Below are 18,592 nucleotides of genomic sequence, written 5' to 3'. Positions count from 1 at the left end.
AGGTCACATGGAATCCAGGAAAAGTTAACCAATTGAATACAAAATTGTCTTGAAGGTAACGATTGTTTTCCAGACTGAGGCCAGCGGCGTGCTGAAAGAATCAGTGCTGAGCTCAATACTTTTCATCATGGATGTAAATGACTAGGATTTGAATATCAGAGGCATGGTTAGTAAGTTTCCAGATAACATCAACAAAGTGGTGCAGCGGACAGTGAAGAAGATTAACTCAGAGTACAGCGGCACCCTTATCCCCATCAAAGTCCCAGGGACTGGTGGATGGAGTTTAATTTAGATATTTGTGAGATTTTTGCATTTTTAGTAAGTTAAACCATGTCGTGCACTGGAGAATGTTGCTGAACAAAGAGACCTACGGGTACAGGTTCACAGTTCCTTGAAAGTTGAGTCGCAGATAGACAGGGTGGTGAAGAACATGTTTGGCACGCTTGCCTTAATTGGCCAGAATATTGAGTACACGAATTAGTGTGGCACGTTAGCTCTGGACAGGACACTGGTGAGGCCACTTTTAGAATACTGTGCACAATTCTGTTGGCTCTCCTGTTGGGATGATGTTGAGAGGACACAGAAAAGGTTTACAAGGATTTTCCAGTACTGGAGGGTTTGAGCTTCATGGAAAGGATGAACAAGTTGAGGCCTCTTTCCGTGGACTGGCAGAAGGTGAATGGTGACATGAAATAGTTTTTTTTTTCAAATCCTGTGGGACATGGATCATCTGAATGGCCAATGTATTTTTCCAAGGGTAGGTAGTCCAGAACTATACGGCATAGGTAGAAGGTTTGGGGGAAAGATTTAGAGCGGACCTTAGCAGTTACGTTTTCATGCTGAAGATGGTGAGTGTAGGGAAAGTGCTGTCAGAAAAAATGTTGACAGCGGCTTCAATTACATGTTTAAAATACATATGGATAGATACATAAACAGGAATGGTTCAAAGGGATATGGAGAAAATGATGGCAAATGGGACTAGGTAAGGTTGGGATAACTGGTCGGCATGGGTAAGCTGAACAAAGGATCTGTTTCCATGCTGTATGACTCTCTGATTCTATCAGAAGGATGGGGAAAATTCTAAAATGACCTTTCAAGTGGGAATTCCCTTCCCCAGAAGTTTGACATTCCTCTTTATTTAAATTTATTCAAAGCTGAGTTAGTAGAGAAGTAATAATGGGATATAGAGAGGAAGGTGGGGCTGAGACCACAACCTGATCAGCCACAATCTTTGTGTCTGGTGGAGAAGTCTCAGCGTGTCTAATCACCCACTCCTGCTCCTCAGTCCCATGTCTCTGGTTCCATTCAGCCCCTAAAACCTGCTAGACAGGAATAGTTGATTTCCACTTACTGCTCTAACCTAGTACACAGGAACAAGTTATACCATTCAGCACCACACGGTTTGGGAGATTTGGAAAATACAACTGGAAAACGCATACTGGATATGAAAGACACCCCTCATCTCTCTTTACAGAGCTTCCCCTCTCTGCAACTTGTGCCCCATTCCTTGTTCATGTTGTAGACCCAGATTCACTGTGAATACAGCCCCCAGAACTCACCTAAAGATGGCTTGCAGAATCCTCTGGTTTGCCTGACTGCAATATTCAATAACAAACCTTCCAGGAAAGTAACACTCACTAACCTTCCAATAACAGAATGGGAGTACATCAGAAACAGGAGCAAATCGTTCAAATCCCAATTCTGCCTTGCCCTTCACTAAGATCATGGCTGATCTGCTCTATGTCTCAAATCCTCATTAATGCCCGATTCCTCATAGCTCTCACCTCTCTGACAGGTCAAAATTCATCTACCCCACTCTTTAAATAGTTTCATAGAAGATAGAACATAGAACATTACAGGACAGTACAGGCACCTCTGCCCTCGACGTTGCATCGTGCTTTTATCCTACTCTCAGATCAGGTTAGCCTACATACACGACATTGTACTATCCTCCCATGTGCCTATGTAAGAGTCGCTTACATGTTCCTAATATACCTGACAAAATACACTACTGGCAGTGCATTTCATGCACCCACCAATCTCCGTGTAAGGAACCGACCTCTGAGATCTCCGTAAAACTTTGCTCCAAATGATGCACCCTCCTGACAGCCATTTCTGCCTTGGGAAAAAGTCTCTGGCTATTTTTTTAAATATATAAATACACATACATATACATACACACACACACACACACACACACACACATATATATATATATATATATATATATATATATATATAATCTTGTTTATCTATATCAAGTCACCTCTCAGCCTTCTTCACGCCAATGATAAAAGCCATAACTCTGTCAACCTTTCTTCATAAGGCCTACCCTCCAGTCCAGGCAGCATTCTAGTAAATTTCCAATGCACCCTTTCTAAATTTTCCGTATCCTTCCTATAATTGTGTGACCAGAACTGGATACAATATGTCAAGTGTGGTCTAACCAGGGCTATATAGAGCTGCAGCATAACACCGCAGCTCTTAAAAACAATCCTCCTGTTAATGAAAGCTAACACACTATTCGCCCTCTTAACAACCCAGTCAATGTAGGTCGCAACTTTGAAGGATCGAAGGATATGGAACCCAAGATCCATCTATTCCTCCACACTGCCAAGAATCCTGCCTATAACCCTGTATTCTGCATTCAAATTCACTTTTCCAATTTGAACTCCACCTGCCGCTTCTTAGCCCAGCTCGGCATTATTCAATGTAGCATTGCAACTTACAACAGCACTCCACACTATGTACCACTCTATAAACATTCGTGTTATCAGCAAACCTGCTACCCCACCCTTCCACTTCCTCATCCAAGTCATTTATAAAAGTCACAACGAGCAGAAGTCCCAGAACTGATCCCTGCAGAACACCACTGGAACCTTTCAGTGATTTAGCTCCCCTAACTCTCTGTGTAAGAGAATTCCTGACATTCACTACCCTCTGTTTGAAGAAAACATTCTCTGCTTCTACACCATGACCTATTGATATGAACAGAAGAGAGAACACATGGGCTCAGGTAGAGAGACTGGCCCTGAACTCAAGGCAGTATTAGACTGAAGATGGCATCAAGGAGCCTGAGCAAAATCGCACTTAATGAGAACCGATTGTGACCTCTCCACTGTTTGGAGTCATTCACAGCACAAGGGAAGATAGTTATCACCAGCGGACATCAGTCATCCCAGCCATGGGACACATTTGTAGGAGATCCTCAAGATAGCTCCCTCAGCCCAGGCATCTCTAGTCTGCCATTATAGAATACCTACAGTATGGGAGGAGCCCATTCAGCCCATTGAGTCCAAACCGAGCAGAAATGGGGATATTTGCAGAAGTTTACATCATGTTCAGAACAAGTTGTCCCTACTCAGCTCTTGAAGTAGTCAGTGTTCATGTGCAACTAGAACTGGACACCATTCAAGTTCATGCTTTTAAAGCCTGGGTAACATTCAAGTAACAGCAATGGCAGACACTGCACATTTCCCCAGTAAACGGAGGTGCACATTCAGCACCACAATCTGTGTTCACAAGAATATGGGGAAGTTATTTAGCCCATCAAACTATTGGACAGGACGCGTGGTAGCTCATTCAGTCCCTCCTGCCTATTGCACAGGAGGAGAAAGAATCTGCTCACTCCCACACATCACTTAAATAGGATCAGAAAGGGACCATTTCACACCCGGAGTCACTTACATAAGGAACAGGAAGACGTCATTCAGCTTCTCAAGTCACTAATACAGGAACAGGAAGGTTCAGAGATGCTCCAACATCACAAACAAATGGAGCAGTGACTGAACAATGGACTGTTCCAACCTGGTTCACATGGCTTAATTACTCATACTACCTATGTTCTACTTTCACATGGCATTCCGTTAGTAGGAACGACGCCAACTTTATTAACCATTCTCCAAGATGTCTTCCATCTTCAAGAAAGCAGACCCAGAGTCTCTATGGAGATCAGAAGCTGGTGCAGAATTGTTAACTCTTTCAGAATGAAGGTACTGTGACTGCTGACAGGATTGTGTACCAAGTGACATTCAGTACAGTGTCACACAGTAACTGTGCATTCAAGTGTCCAGAGTTCGTTCAGAGCCTGTATCTTTCTGCTAATCGAAATGGGGGCTCTGCAGAGGCATATAAATATTGGGAATCAAACACCCAATGAATAGTATGGAATTTTGACATTATTCAGCTGTTTGGGATGTAATGACTGTCCGTCCGTAACCATCAAGTTTCAACTTCTCATTCTCTCACAGCGCTACAAATTAAACACATAGATCCTGCACTTTCTCCTCATGAGACCATCATGCCAGGGTTTAGTCTGGTGAAACTCCTTTGCACTCTCTCTGTGACAAAGAGATCATTATTTATAAAACAGGCCAAATCTGTAGACAATGCACCAAATACTCTCTCAACAAAACACTATCATTGGGAAAGATATACCAACTCTAGTACATCAATCATTTTGCATGAAAAGCCAAACTTACTTCCTACAACGTTGGTGACTTATGACCAAGGTTATCCAGGTCCTTTTCAACAACAGCACTTCCAGATCTCTCACCATTGAAAAAAAAGTAAATGTGAACGAAAATATTTGTTCTACTTCTGATTCAGTTTTTATGCCTTGTGAACAGCTATTGCCCAAACACTGATCCTTCTGATATCCAACATGCCTTCAGTCCAGAGAAAGATTCTACTCCCTTCATTATCTCCAATATCCAATTTTTAATACATATGGTATATATTTCACTGCTACATACCCAATGAACTTAACATTCCCCACTCAACTGTATTCAAATATGTCAAAACTCTGCTGAAAATTTAAATACTCCATTCCCATTGGTTTTCATTTGTCGATGTCACAGCGGACAATCTCCACAAATTCCAAGAAGTTTATCAAAGATCATTTCCCTTTCCTGAATCTAGGCCGACTCTACCAAATCAGGTCACTATTCCCAAAGTGTCTCGTTGTCACATTCCTTATAAAAGGTTACAATAATTTTCTCATAGCTGACATCAAGCTATTTAGTTTTCTGTTTGCCCTCTCCATCCTGTTTTATGTTTACAAGAGCTGCTTTCCAGTCTGCAGGATCCTTTTCAGCTTTGAAAAATACTCAGTAATTATTTCACTAGCTCTATTGTCACCTCCTCAATACTCTGGGATGCAGCTCATCAGATTCAGTAACTCATGAAACTTCAATTCATTTAGATTTTCAAAAAACATACTCTTCATTAGTTCTAATTTCTTGCAGTTTCTCATTTTTACTAGTGCCCCGTTCCCTAGTATTTCTGGAAGTTAGTTTCTGTACCTTCCACAGTGGAGATGGAACCAATGAATTCCTCTCAGCAGGCAGGTGGTTTCTGACAGCTCGTGAATATATCAGAGGACTGCACTTCAGAGATGGTGGATGTATTACCCACTCCTGCCTGGAATGTTCCAGAATCAATCCAGTTCACTTCATGGTGATAGCCCGTACAGTCCTGTCGCTGGTGTGAGGCTACAGGTTATAATGAAGGAGGGGACACAGTTTAGTGACCACCTCAGTTTTGAAACAAACTGGTTTCGCACTTTTCATTGGAATGGGTCCAACTTAGATAAATGTTCCTGGAAATCCCAGGGAGGAATGTGCAGTGCCCAGCACCACCCTGTTCACACAGCTTCCCTTCTCTGTAGTCTCAGCTCCATTTCTTTACCATGGACCCAGATACACTGAAAGTGCAGTGTCCAGAGTGGTGTCAACAGGTCCTCGGGTCTCCATGAATGAACGCAGCAACTGACAATACAAACCTGAGAACACCATCCACAGAAACACCACTGACTATCCAATGACAGCAGCAAGTCAATTCCATTCAGTGGTGCACCCATTCAGTGTTGAAAATGCCTCTGTCACCTCAGTTTCTCTTCCTAGCTGAGAAAGCCGTTGCATCTCTACACAGTCCCACAGTAACAGTTCCAAATTCCAAAGAAACTTTTGACAATATAAGATTGTGTTTCTCTGTATCTCAGCACGAGTATTGCCGATGGAGTTGATTACCATACTCAGAGAAGAGAGACACGGGGAACATTACTCAATTCAAGCAGGGACATCCCGAGCTGGAAGTCATATTTAGGAATATGGGAAAAGGGGAAAGGTTCAAATAACCTCCCATCCTATTTTCCTTCCAGTCCATCATCAGCCTCCCTCTCTCTCTCTCTCTCTCTCTCTCTCTCTCTCTCTCCCCCCTCATGCTGGACATTTCTCCACCCACTCAACACAAACCTCCCATTCACCCTTCCAACCATCCCCGATATAAATAATATTCTTTATTAGTTGCATTTAGTTTTGATATGTTCAGTGAAGTCTAAACGTTATCTGTTTTTCTCCATTCCGACAGACTGCCATACCTGCTGAGAATCTCCAACATTCTTTCAGACGCTGGAGAATGGTATTTCAGAACTCCAGCATCCACTTTTCTATGGTAATGCCGCCTTTAATGTTGTTGTTTCCCGGGATGCAAGCATCACTGGCAAGGGCAGCATTTGTTGGCCATCAGTATCTGCCCTTGACCACGTGGACATTTGTGAAGGCAATATGGAGCCAACTACGTTGTTGTGGGTTTGAAACCACACCTTGTCCAAACAGGGCAAAAACTTAAGTTTCTTTACCAAAGGTTATCATTAAAATAAGAAAAGAAATCCTGATGGTTTATGGTTGCCATGAGTGAAATTAGGTTTCATTCCAACCTTTGTCATTCGCATTTATGTTTAGACATCGGCTGTGGTCGGATTTCAAACCATGTTTTAGAGTCATAACCTATGCCTCTGAATTACACGGTCAGTGACACTACTACTCTGATGCAGTGTCCCTGTTGTGAAGTAACTGTAGAGACAAGAAGAAGCTTGTGGTCAAAATATTTGTAACTGGAAAAGTGGTCAGAAGAGAACTGGAGCCGTAAAATCATTAACGAAGGGGTAAATGATAGCCAATTCAGCAACGGCACTGAGGCATAGCTGGAGACTGGGGTGTCGGCGGATTTGATGACAGAGAGAATATAGAGACATAAAACAGTTCAGGGCAAAAAAGAGATTCAAGTTTCCGAACAGTCTTGTTCCTTCTTAGATGTTTGTGAGTGAAGAGTTTGGAAATGCATGCAAAGGAAGTGGAATTTTTGACTAAAATTTCATATATTTGTAAAGCATAATTAACTGGAATAGCAATAATCTTCACCATCGTTTGTAGAATTGACAGAGATAGGCTTACCAGGAACACCAATAATAGCGAGGATGGGATAGTACCCGGCTTGAATAATCATCAGTACGGCTTGTATCCGCAACTCTAGCCATGACCAATCCTGAGAAAGCCAGTAAAGACCCGAGGTTAAACTCCTGTTCATTGTTGGGACATTCCAGTCTAATGTTCTCAGACTCTGATCCATTGTTGGAACATTCGAATGTTTTCAGATTATGATCTCTGCCTCTCTCTGCAGCTGCTGATTCCAATCGTGTTGAGGATTAGACTGCCCCAAATACTATGGTATAACAAGTTGAAAGAAGCCCTAATTATGGAAAAGGGAAGCCCTCCAGTGACACAGTTAGGTCCAGGAAGACTGATATTAATCACAGTCACTGAACAAACAGCTCCAGTTAACCCCTTTCACGATTACCCTGATATAACACAATACTACTTGGGATGTTGCCATCGCTGACTATTGAGTTATTGGCACATCTCCAGTTGTAAAAATAGAGCTAAGGGAGAGAGATGATGCTTTCTCTTCACAAGCTTGATGATTCTACTGTGTTTTGGCAAGGTAGAAATTGCTGGGGTCTCGAGGTAATTTGTGTCTGATCACCAGGCCTGTTGCATCCTTTTGTTTGATTTATTTATGTTTAATTTGACATTTATCATACATAATTTAACGGCTTAGGTGGGGTTAGGCATTTTTGAGAGGCTCCTACAGTGTCATAGACAGTGTAGATACGGTCCATTCCTTGTGGTCCTTTCAACCAAACAGTGTTTGAGTAAATTGTGTTTTGCTTAATTTGAATATCTTGACCAAGCGAATTGTATCTGAAACACAGCCCCTCACATTTAGATTTAAAGTATTAAAAAGAAAATCGGTCCAAGTCACCTTCTCCATTTTCATAACAAGAGCGACACATATTCACGTTTCACTTGGTAATAACTTAATCGGCAAAATGTTGCAGATATATGGGGTTAAATAACGAAATGGGCCGAGCTGAAGGAGTGATAGTTATATCAGGAATTATATTGGATACTCAATCTACCTCAAAGATCACGCCCACACACGTATCAGCCCAGATGAGATATCAGCTCATCATTAAGCGTAAACAAGGCCAGTGTATTGCTCAGCAATACGTCCAGGATCGAACAATGTTCAGAGCTCACCAGTCCACTTCTTAGCCGTCGAACAGTGCATTGATATATAAACCTGCAGAACACACAAGTGCATTGTTCTATAAACAAGGACTGGGTATCTTTCCAGCATGGGGAACTCTGCAGTGAACAGCAATGAAGTTATCCAGTAATCTACAGCAGTTACCTTCCCAGCATGTACAGCTGTCCACACCAACCACTGCATTGCTGAGTGACACAGTGTTACATCCCTGCCCAGTGTGGGGAAACTTGCAGCCAATGCTGGAAGTGACAGGATGTGCGGCTCCCATCCATTTACAGCTCCATATCTCCATTGTGCCATGACAACGGTGTGCTGTGGGCGTGAAAATCACAGCCAGAAAGCGGCCATGAATCAGCTGAAATGCCACCAAATGGGAGGAGCTTGGTAAAATAAGGTGGAGATTGAGAGAGAATTTCAGAGAAGTATCTGATGGTAGCTTAAAAACTGTGAAATGAAAACGTTTCGAAAACATCTTGCAATATGGGTCACTGTTTCCATGAATGATGGGTGAACTGGATATTGGTGTTAGTTAAGATGATGGACAGTTTTGGATGAGTATTCGTTCTGCAGCTGTATAACTGGAAGCAGGGTCAGCACAATCTTCGACTCATTGGGCTGAAACTAGTAATAATTTGTCTTAGTGCCATTTTCATTGAGTGTGACAGAGGGATTGTCTGCACGAAGCTGAGCTAGTTTCCTGGTGCTATCTTATCGAACTCACCTCATTAGCTACCCACCCCACCCCAATGTATCCCTCTCATTCAATGCCAGCCCGATTCTCCCACCCATCATGGCTGGAGGCACTCACAGATGACCTTGGATATTCCATGATACCTGGCACTGGTTCCAACTTTAACAGGCCAATGGGCACACGGTTGAGCTTTCTCAGTTCGGAGCTGCCCTGCACAGTTTATCCCGAGCATGGCAGATAAGGGGCAACTACACCACAGTGTGTCGACAGAGGCACGGAGGCCCTGGTGGCTGGGCGAGTAGAGAGGAGTACCATTCTCTTCCCAGAGGGGGCCACAGCACCAGACCCACCAAACATGGTCTGAGTTCACCACCCAGCTCAGTGCAATTTCTGCAGACTGAAGAAATGTCCTGCAATACAGGACAAGCATCAATAACCTTCTCCACTCTGGAACGATAAAGATCGCCGTATTCTCTCTGTTCCCTCACACTCACTGAATATCTGTTATAGCTCCTTCCCCCGAATAAGGCTCCATCACTCTCATTACTGCATACAGCACCTTCTCTCTCTCTCTCTCTCTCTCTCTCTCTGTCTCTCTCTCTCCCACACACACCTACGCAATACCCCTACATGTTTAGAAAATGTTCTGGAGAATGCTGTTTCTACAATTCTCTGGATGATGTCGTTTGTACAATATTCCAGATAATATTCAAAATAATTACGAACTTCAGCAAAATGTTCGTCACCCCGTGTGTAACGCATCAGGGGAAGGAGCAGAATTGTTTTTTTAATACTCAGGTTGAAAGTGCATCATGAGGTCATTAAGCCTATCAAATATGCTATATTATTCAGATAAAGATAGCACATAAACATTTGAAGGCTCATCTCTTCTTGAAGACAGACGCCAATTTGGAAATTCTCCAGTTTTGCTGGAACACTCCAGTAATCCACAGAGGTATGGAATATTTCACACCGTGCCACCAGTCACTCTGTAACCACTTCTATTAAAACCTGCTATGAATCGCTAATGACCGACTTACCTTTGGTCTTATCTGTTTGTGAAAAGCCTTGTTCGTTTTGTTAGATACAGTGCAAGCACTTCCATCCGACTACAATATTGTTTATAATATTGAAACTCATTTTGATTTCCCCTGTGAGGAACGATGTAAAATACTGTTTTACATTCTCTGCCTGTACCCTGAAATCAATTCCCCAGTCACATCCTACAGGTGTCCCGCATATAATTTCCTGCCTTTCTTCCAAGGGTCACACACACATCATGAACGTGTTTTTAAATCAATTTGGAAAAACTATTGCGGCTAGTTTTAAAAAAGAAATATTTCTTGCCAGTTTTGGAATATTTTTGTTCACATTTTGCTTTACACTAACTGCTTCGGGTTCCAAAACTAAACATCCCAAATGTGGCCGATGCTAGAGCTTACCAATCTGAATTCGTTAGCTTGTGATTAATTAGTTATCCTTCACAGACTAAGTGCATCACGGGTGGTTCATCTTCACATCTTCATACCATCTTCTTTTTGACCAGAGTCCATCAATGCTGAGCGTTATGAAGTATCTGCTTACATGTCTCCCCCACACATCTACTGACCTTCAACTGGGTCTATTTTCACATTCTGTTTTTGACCAGATATAAGACAGAATTCTACAATTGAAATGCCTTGCTCTTTTCAATCATTTGGGGGGACCTACGTATGTGGCTGAACACATGATCAACTGAGATTGATGCCATTCTCACAGTTTCCCTGTCTCTATCATTTCTGTTCGATGATACAACATTCCAGTGGGAAGCTTCATGCATTAACACCTTTCCTCTCAAACGAGAAATCGTCTAACTCTAATGGACTGATCCTTCAGCTGTGGCTGTCCCATCTCCCTTGCTTCTGCTATTACTCCGTCCCCTCCTTCCTCGAACAAAGATTTACCTCCCCTTGTCCTCACTTCCTACTGCACTAGAATGCACATTCACAAAATCATCCTCTGCCACTTCCATCATCTCCAGCAGGACAGCACCATCAAACACATCTTCCCTTCCCGTCCACTGTTAGCATTTCACAGCGACCATTCCCTCTGTGATACCGTCCTGAACACTTCCCCACTCATCTCATGGTACCTTCCCATGCAATTGCAGAAGCTGCAACACTTGTCTATTCACCTCTTCCCTCTCATTGTCCAAGGCCCCAATCACACCTTCCAGGTGAAGCAGCATTTCACTTGTACTTTTTCTAAACAGTCTCTTATCATTCCTGCTCGAATGCAGCCTCCTTTACACTGGGAGGAACCGAAGAAGAAATTGCTTTGAGGATCATTCCCACTCTGTCTGCATGAATAACCCTGACCCTCACATTGCTTCCCATTCCAATAACATACCTTGCTGTCATGCTATCATTTCAGTCCTGGGTTGCTGCAATGTTCCAATGCAGCACAACCCAAGCTCACTTTACAGAACCCTCACTTTATACTTTTGTATGTTCCAGCCTGTAGGGGTTAATATACAATTCCATAACTTCACAGCCTGACCTTATTATGGCAGTTCTTCATTTTTCATGCATTCTCCCTCTTGGCCTCTCTATGACCTTGTGTGATTGTGTCTTCTTTATCTTGCACTCAATAGAGGTGAAACTCTTTCCCCCATTCACATCTTAATTTAAAGCCATTTCACATCATCTCGTTCACCACTCCTCAAAGCTCGTTTATATTTTGCAACATTCTCATTTCCCCGTCACCCACTCCCCACCTCCGTCAAGGGATTGAAAAGCTCAGTTTGCAATCCATTTCAGTTCTGAAGAAGTGTCACACTGGACATGAAACGCTAACTCTGTTTCTCTGTCTCTGCAGATGCTGCCACACCTGCTGAGTTTTTCCAGAAATGAATGGGCACAGAACAAATTTACAATTAAACGAATAACTCTGGATACTGGAAATGAAAATACAGATATGGCTTGATAAACTAGGAGCATTCTGGAAGGGTCACTGCACCTGAAAGATTAATTCTGCTTTTACATCACAGGATGCTGCCAGACCTGCTTAGTTTCTTCAGCAATTTCTGTTTTTGAACAAATTCCACTGGCGTGTGTCAAAGCTGCTGAAACGTCTCGCCCAATACGGAGCAGCTGACACCGGGACGTAAATGATAACACAAAGTACACACATTCATTGGCTCTGAAAATATGTAAGGGTGGCACCATTGAGACTACAAAGCTCTTAATCATGGTCAGGGAGAGAAACAGAGGGAAACACATTCACTTCAAACTCAGATGATGGCATTTCAGAAATGAGTGTGACCAGATAAATATGTTAAAGGCTTGAGTAATGTAACGAATTGGAGGCCTGACACCTGGGAGATTGCTGAGCAGAATGAGAATATGAAACTGGAAGTGTTACCACATCAGAAATCAGGTTAGGTCACTAAGTACAGTGCTAATGGGTGAATGGTTCTTGATGTGAACAGGGGGATAGTCAGTAGAATTGAATTGCACATATTGGAGCTCAAACTGGGCATTCATGTGGTACTGTAGAATCACAGCAGCAGCAGAACTGTATTCAATCACAATCTGTAACTATTCCCCCAGGGCAACACTCAGTCTACCATGACCATCAAGCCAATCTATGGTTCAGTGACGAGTGTGGGTGAACATGCCACGGTCAGAGCCATTTGTACCGAATCCTGATGACAACCCATTAAATCTACCGCACTTAACTGGTTACATTCCAAACAGCAGAACTAACATCTGATACAGAAGGCGGAATGATCCCGAGATCATATCGAAGCTCTGCAGTTCTGCCACATTCAGACATAAATGTCGATGGACTATTAAACAACTCACTGGAGGAGTGGACTCCACAAATATCGCTATCCTACTTAATAGAACAGCCCTTACATCAGTGAAAAAGAGAAGGGTGTTGAGTTGATGATCCACCTCACTCTCGCCATGATGCCCACAGAATCACAGATGCCAGTCTTTAATCAATCTGATTCACTGTATATGTCATGAAGAAACAGCTGAACACAATAGATACGACAAAGGCAATGGTCCCTGACACCATTCCTGCAGTAGGACTGAAGACTTGTGCTGCACAACAAGCCATGCCCCTGGGAAGCTGTTTCTTTCCAGCTCCAACTCTGACATCTCCCTGTCAATGTGGAAAATTACTCAACTTTGTCCAGTTCCCTAAGAGAGGAATAATTACAATCTGACCAATTACCACCTCCTCAGTCCCATCGCGACAGTCAAATTGGTTGGAGTTCTTTTTGACAGAGCTGTCAAACAGCACAGAAATAACCAGCTCAGTGTGGTTTCCAATAGGTCCCCATGTGGAGATGGTGCTGCTGTGGAAATGTCACTGGATTACTAATCCAGACCAGGCTAATGCTTTGGAAGCTGGTGGAAGTTAAAAACAATTAATAAAATATCGAGATCTAAAATCTGGTGTCAGTAATAGTGACCTTGAAGCCAATGTCGATTATAAACATCAATTTCCTTCCCCAGCGTACTTTCAGGAAGTGAATCTCCCATGTTTTCCTGCTCTGGCCTAAAGGTGACTCCAGACGCACAGACATTTGATAAATAATTAATGATCCCTGAAATGGCCAAGCAAGACACTCAATTTATCAAACTGCTCCAAGGTCAAAAAGGGTAAAACCGGACAGACCACTTGGCCCCAGCCTCAGTATCAGAACGAAAATACAGTCCTGTTGACCCTGCAGAGGCCTTCTTGCTAACATCTGAGAGCTGGTGGCAACATCGACAGAGCTTTCCCACAGACTGCACAGAAACATCGGGAAAGGAGCAGATTATTCAGCAAACTGAGCCTCCTTCATTGCGCATCTTTCTTCATAAAGTGAACTCCTGCTCACTGTGACGTGATGCCATCCCCGGCACCAGCTGAACAGCAAACTCCTGCCTCAGGATCCTCTTTCTGCAAAATGCACCCTCAGTGAGTTCAGCTAAAACAGGAATGTAATCCAGTCTGCAAGCCTTGAACTTGAGCCTGAAAGTGGGATTTGTAGTCAACATTTAGTAGGGACTTTATTTCAAACGGGGAGAGAATCTTGGAGAGAACTGGAATTCTGCGTCGGCATCACGTGGTCAGTCAACTCGCGCGCTTTCTGGTGAAGAGCTTGGTGAAAGGTACATTGCTGAGCTGAAAATGTGTTGCTGGAAAAGCGCAGCAGGTCAGGCAGCATCCAAGGAACAGGAGAATCGACGTTTCGGGCATTAGCCCTTCTTCAGGAATGAGGAAAGTGTGTCCAGCAGGCTAAGATAAAAGGTAGGGAGGAGGGACTTGGGGGAGGGGCGTTGGGAATGCGATAGGTGGAGGGAGGTCAAGGTGAGGGTGATAGACCGGAGTGGAGTGGGGGCGGAGAGGTCAGGAAGAAGATTGCAGGTTAGGAAGGCGGTGCTGAGTTCGAGGGATTTGACTTGGACAAGATGGGGGGAGGGGAAATGAGAAAACTGGAGAAATCTGAGTTCATCCCTTGTGGTTGGAGGCTTCCCAGGCAGAAGATGAGGCGCTCTTCCTCCAACCGTCGTGTTGCCATGGTCTGGCGATGGAGGAGTCCAAGGACCTGCACGTCCTTGGTGGAGTGGGAGGGGGAGTTGAAGTGTTGGGCTACGGGGCGGTTGGCTTGGTTGGTCCGGGTGTCCCAGAGGTGTTCTCTGAAACGTTCCTCAAGTAGGCGGCCTGTCTCCCCAATATAGAGGAGGCCACATCGGGTGCAGCGGATGCAATAGATGATGTGTGTAGAGGTGCAGATGAAGTTGTGGCTGATATGGAAGTGACTTTCCTCATTCCAGAAGAAGGGCTTTTGCCCGAAACGTCGATTCTCCTGTTCCTTGGATGCTGCCTGACCTGCTGCGCTTTTCCAGCAACACATTTTCAACTCTGATCTCCAGCATCTGTAGTCCTCACTTTCTCCTCGAAAGGTACATTGCTGCAGTCAGTGACTGTCGTGTTAATTTGTTACATTTACTGAACTAATTCATTACAATATATGTTTTAAAGATTTATGTAGACTGTGCTATCGTTTGTGTTAGACTGACTATTATTTTTGTTTTGATTTTTACTGATATTATTGGATGTTCGCAGCATACCCTCTATTTCCAATTGGTCTCCTTGTTTATACTGCATCGTTTTCTATAATACAGTGTTTCACAGGATTGCAGATGCCGCATAATCGGAGAAGTACCTGTAATGACCGTTGATCCTCTATCGCCACACGATACTCCAGCTCTCTTCCTATTCCTTTAGTGTCTAGAAATCCTTATTTATATTCAGCGCCTCGGCTTCCACAGCTTAATGTGGTCGAGGATTCCCCAGGTTCACCGTCTCTGATTTCAGATATTTATTCTCATCTCAGTGCAGTTTGGACTGTCTGTACCTAACGATGTGGGTCCTCGTTTTAGCCATCCCAGTCAGGGAATTATCATCCTTGCTTCCATACTGTCTCGCCCTGTCGGAGATGTACATAGTTCACCATGTTCCTAAACCGTATGGAATACAGGCCCAGTCAACTCAATTCTGCTCCCACAACAAGCCTATCATCCCAGAGATCAGTCTGGTCACTCTTCATTTTCCCCCTCAATGTCAGGTTTGACCTTTATTAGGTAAGGGGAGACCAAAACTGCACACAATACTGCACAATGTTCGAGATTGGGTCACGCCAAGGCCATGTACGACTGTAGTAAGACACACTTACTCCTGGACTCAAATCCGATTGAAGTGAAGGTCAACACACCATATGTTTTCAACAATGCTATGTATTACCCCAGACAACTAAGCCTGCTCTAACCTTAGTGGGAACATTACAGAAGGCTGGTAATGTTTTGCTGTTGCTGTACAGGAAGTTAGTGAGATCACATCTGGAGTAATGTGCTTAGATTTAATCTCCTCATTGAGGAAACGACATTGAAATTAACTCAGAGATTATTACCTCAAATGATTTCTGCAACAAAGGTGTTATGCATAGAATCGCTATAGTGTAGAAGCAGACCATTTGACCCATCGACTCCACACTGATACGCTGAAAACCATCACATGCAAACCCCAATCCCCCCAACCCAGTCTCTGCAACCTGACATTCTCCATAACTATTCCACTTAGCCTGCACATCTTGGGACTGTGGGAGGAAACTGGAGTACCCGATCGTAACCCTTGCAAGCACGGGGAGAATGTGCAAACTCCACACAGACAGTTACCGAGACTGAAATTGAACCCAAATATCTGGTGCTGGGAGGCAGCAGTGCTAACCACTGAGCTACCTCTGTGGGCAATGCAGCTTGCCTACGCAGTTCAACCCTCGAAACGTGGCATAACAGCAGGGTGCTTCCATACATCTCAAACCTGTCATTGAGCAACAGGAGGAGGACATTTAGATCTTGAGTGGTTTGGCCAGGAATAGGCACAGGTCATGCAAGCCATCGAGTTTATAATGTCAGAACACCAGGAGGACATTCAGCCCATCGAGTGTGTAAAGCAGGAACAGATTGAGTCCCATCAGCCACCCATGCTTGTTGCACAGCAATTGGAGCAGATCTTTTACAGCCTCGTGCTTGTCACACAGGAATTGTGAAAGGGAACGTCGAGGTTATAGAAAGGGAATAACTTCGAATAACCAACTTCACTCGGAAATGAAAAGTTATGAGTAAACGATTGGGACTGAAGGCAAATTGTTTATTTTAGCTATAAAGAAATTAACGGGAGACTTTCAAAGTAAAAGCACAATCCATCACAGTCGACATGGTTTTATTAAGGGTAAATCATGTTTAAATGATTTGCTTTTTTTTAAAATGCAACAAGCAAGATGAACAAATGGGATCCGAATGATGTATTATATCTGGACTTTTAGAAGGCAATGCATAAAGTGCCTTACAAAAGATTAATAACAAATACAAGAGCATATGGGGTTCGGAAAATGTATTTGCTTGGCGAAAATATTCGCTAACCAATAAAAAAGCATGATATGGAAGTGCTGGCTTTGGACTGGGTTGGACAAGGTCAAACATCACTCGGCACCAGGTTATAGTCCAACGGGTTTATTTCATAACACAAGCTTCCATAGCGCTGCTCCTTCATCAGGTGATAGAGAGAGAATACCTTAAAAACAGAATTTATGAGGAAAGATCAAAGGGTTGTACAACTCACATGCATGAATTGAATACATCAAAGATGGCTCCTAAATCATTAATTAGTTAGAATGGAGATGAAAATTTTGATTGATTAATATACAAATCCGAGAATTTATTTCAAATCACTGCCTGGAGACACCTTCAGGTATTATCGATGTAAAGGAGGTGACCCCTCCGGTCAGGCAATGTATTTTACGGTGAGGTCTTGTTTGGAGTCTGTTTGTGTCTTCACCTGGATTCAGTCTGATTTCATTTCCAAAGTAGGAGTTTATAAAATACCGCATTGACTGACTGTATACAAATTATACATATTTTGGCAAAATATAATGGATGTGCAACTACAAATCGGCAAATGCAAATTCACCCCAGATTTATGTGTGCATGTGTGTTTGCGTACACGCCGATATGTGTGTTTGAGTGCGAGGTGTCGTGTCTGCGTGAGGGGGAGAGAGACATGGTGTGCATACGTGTGAGAGAGGGGAGTATGTGCATGTGCATGTGAGAGAGAGGGAGTGTGTTTGTGTGCGGGGAGGAGAGGGAGAGAGTGCATGGGTGTATTTAAGGGGGAGTTAAAACACAGACAGATTTGGCAGATTCACTTCTCCACACACACTCACACCATAATTTTAGAGCTTCTCCTCACTGCTCCTTTTGTTGTTCATGTTACAGGCTCAGATGCTGTCACTACACTCTCCTTACTCCATCCAGAGTTGTGTCACAAAATCCTCAGGTCTCCCTGAATGTCTGAGGCAGCTCACAGCAGAACTTCCAGCGAACCATCCGCAGCACCTCCACTAACGTTTCTGTAACAGGAGCCAGTCAGGACCCCTCAGCTACAAGTTAGACGCCTGGTCGTTTGCAATAATACCCGAGGGGTTTCCTCATGTACTGACCACACGATCATCTGAGAGGGACAAACAGGCTTTCAGTGGACAGGCACAGATAAGTTTCAAAGGCATGTCTCAAAGCTGCTGGACCCCATTACACAACATGGAGCAACAGCCTGACACATACCATTTCATTGTTTCTGAGCTTCACAATACCAACACGTGATATATTCGGGACCCAAAAAATCAACACCAGGGAAAGGTACAGAAAAACAAACAATGAATTAACTGATAACATGTTGTGAAAATATGGATAAGGAGACAGAGGAGTGGGAGTAATTGGAGAAGTGAGACAATGGTGGGTCCAATCACAAAAATGGAAATATTCATTATTTCCAGATTCTTGAAAATTATTGCCAGATCAGTTGAAATGACTAGTTACTTCAAATTGTGAATCTGCCTCACAGAACCATCCCAGACACCGTCTGCGTTTAGATACAAGCCAGGGAGTATCGGACTCAGATTTGCTTTAGCAG

The sequence above is a fragment of the Chiloscyllium plagiosum genome, unplaced genomic scaffold, assembly GCF_037043375.1.
Source record: "Chiloscyllium plagiosum isolate Xiang-an unplaced genomic scaffold, Cpla_swu_hap1 HiC_scaffold_37, whole genome shotgun sequence".
In the NCBI taxonomy this organism is placed as follows: Eukaryota; Metazoa; Chordata; class Chondrichthyes; order Orectolobiformes; family Hemiscylliidae; genus Chiloscyllium; species Chiloscyllium plagiosum.
The sequence above is the reverse complement of the archived record's forward strand: the minus strand, read 5'-3'. Positions refer to the sequence as shown.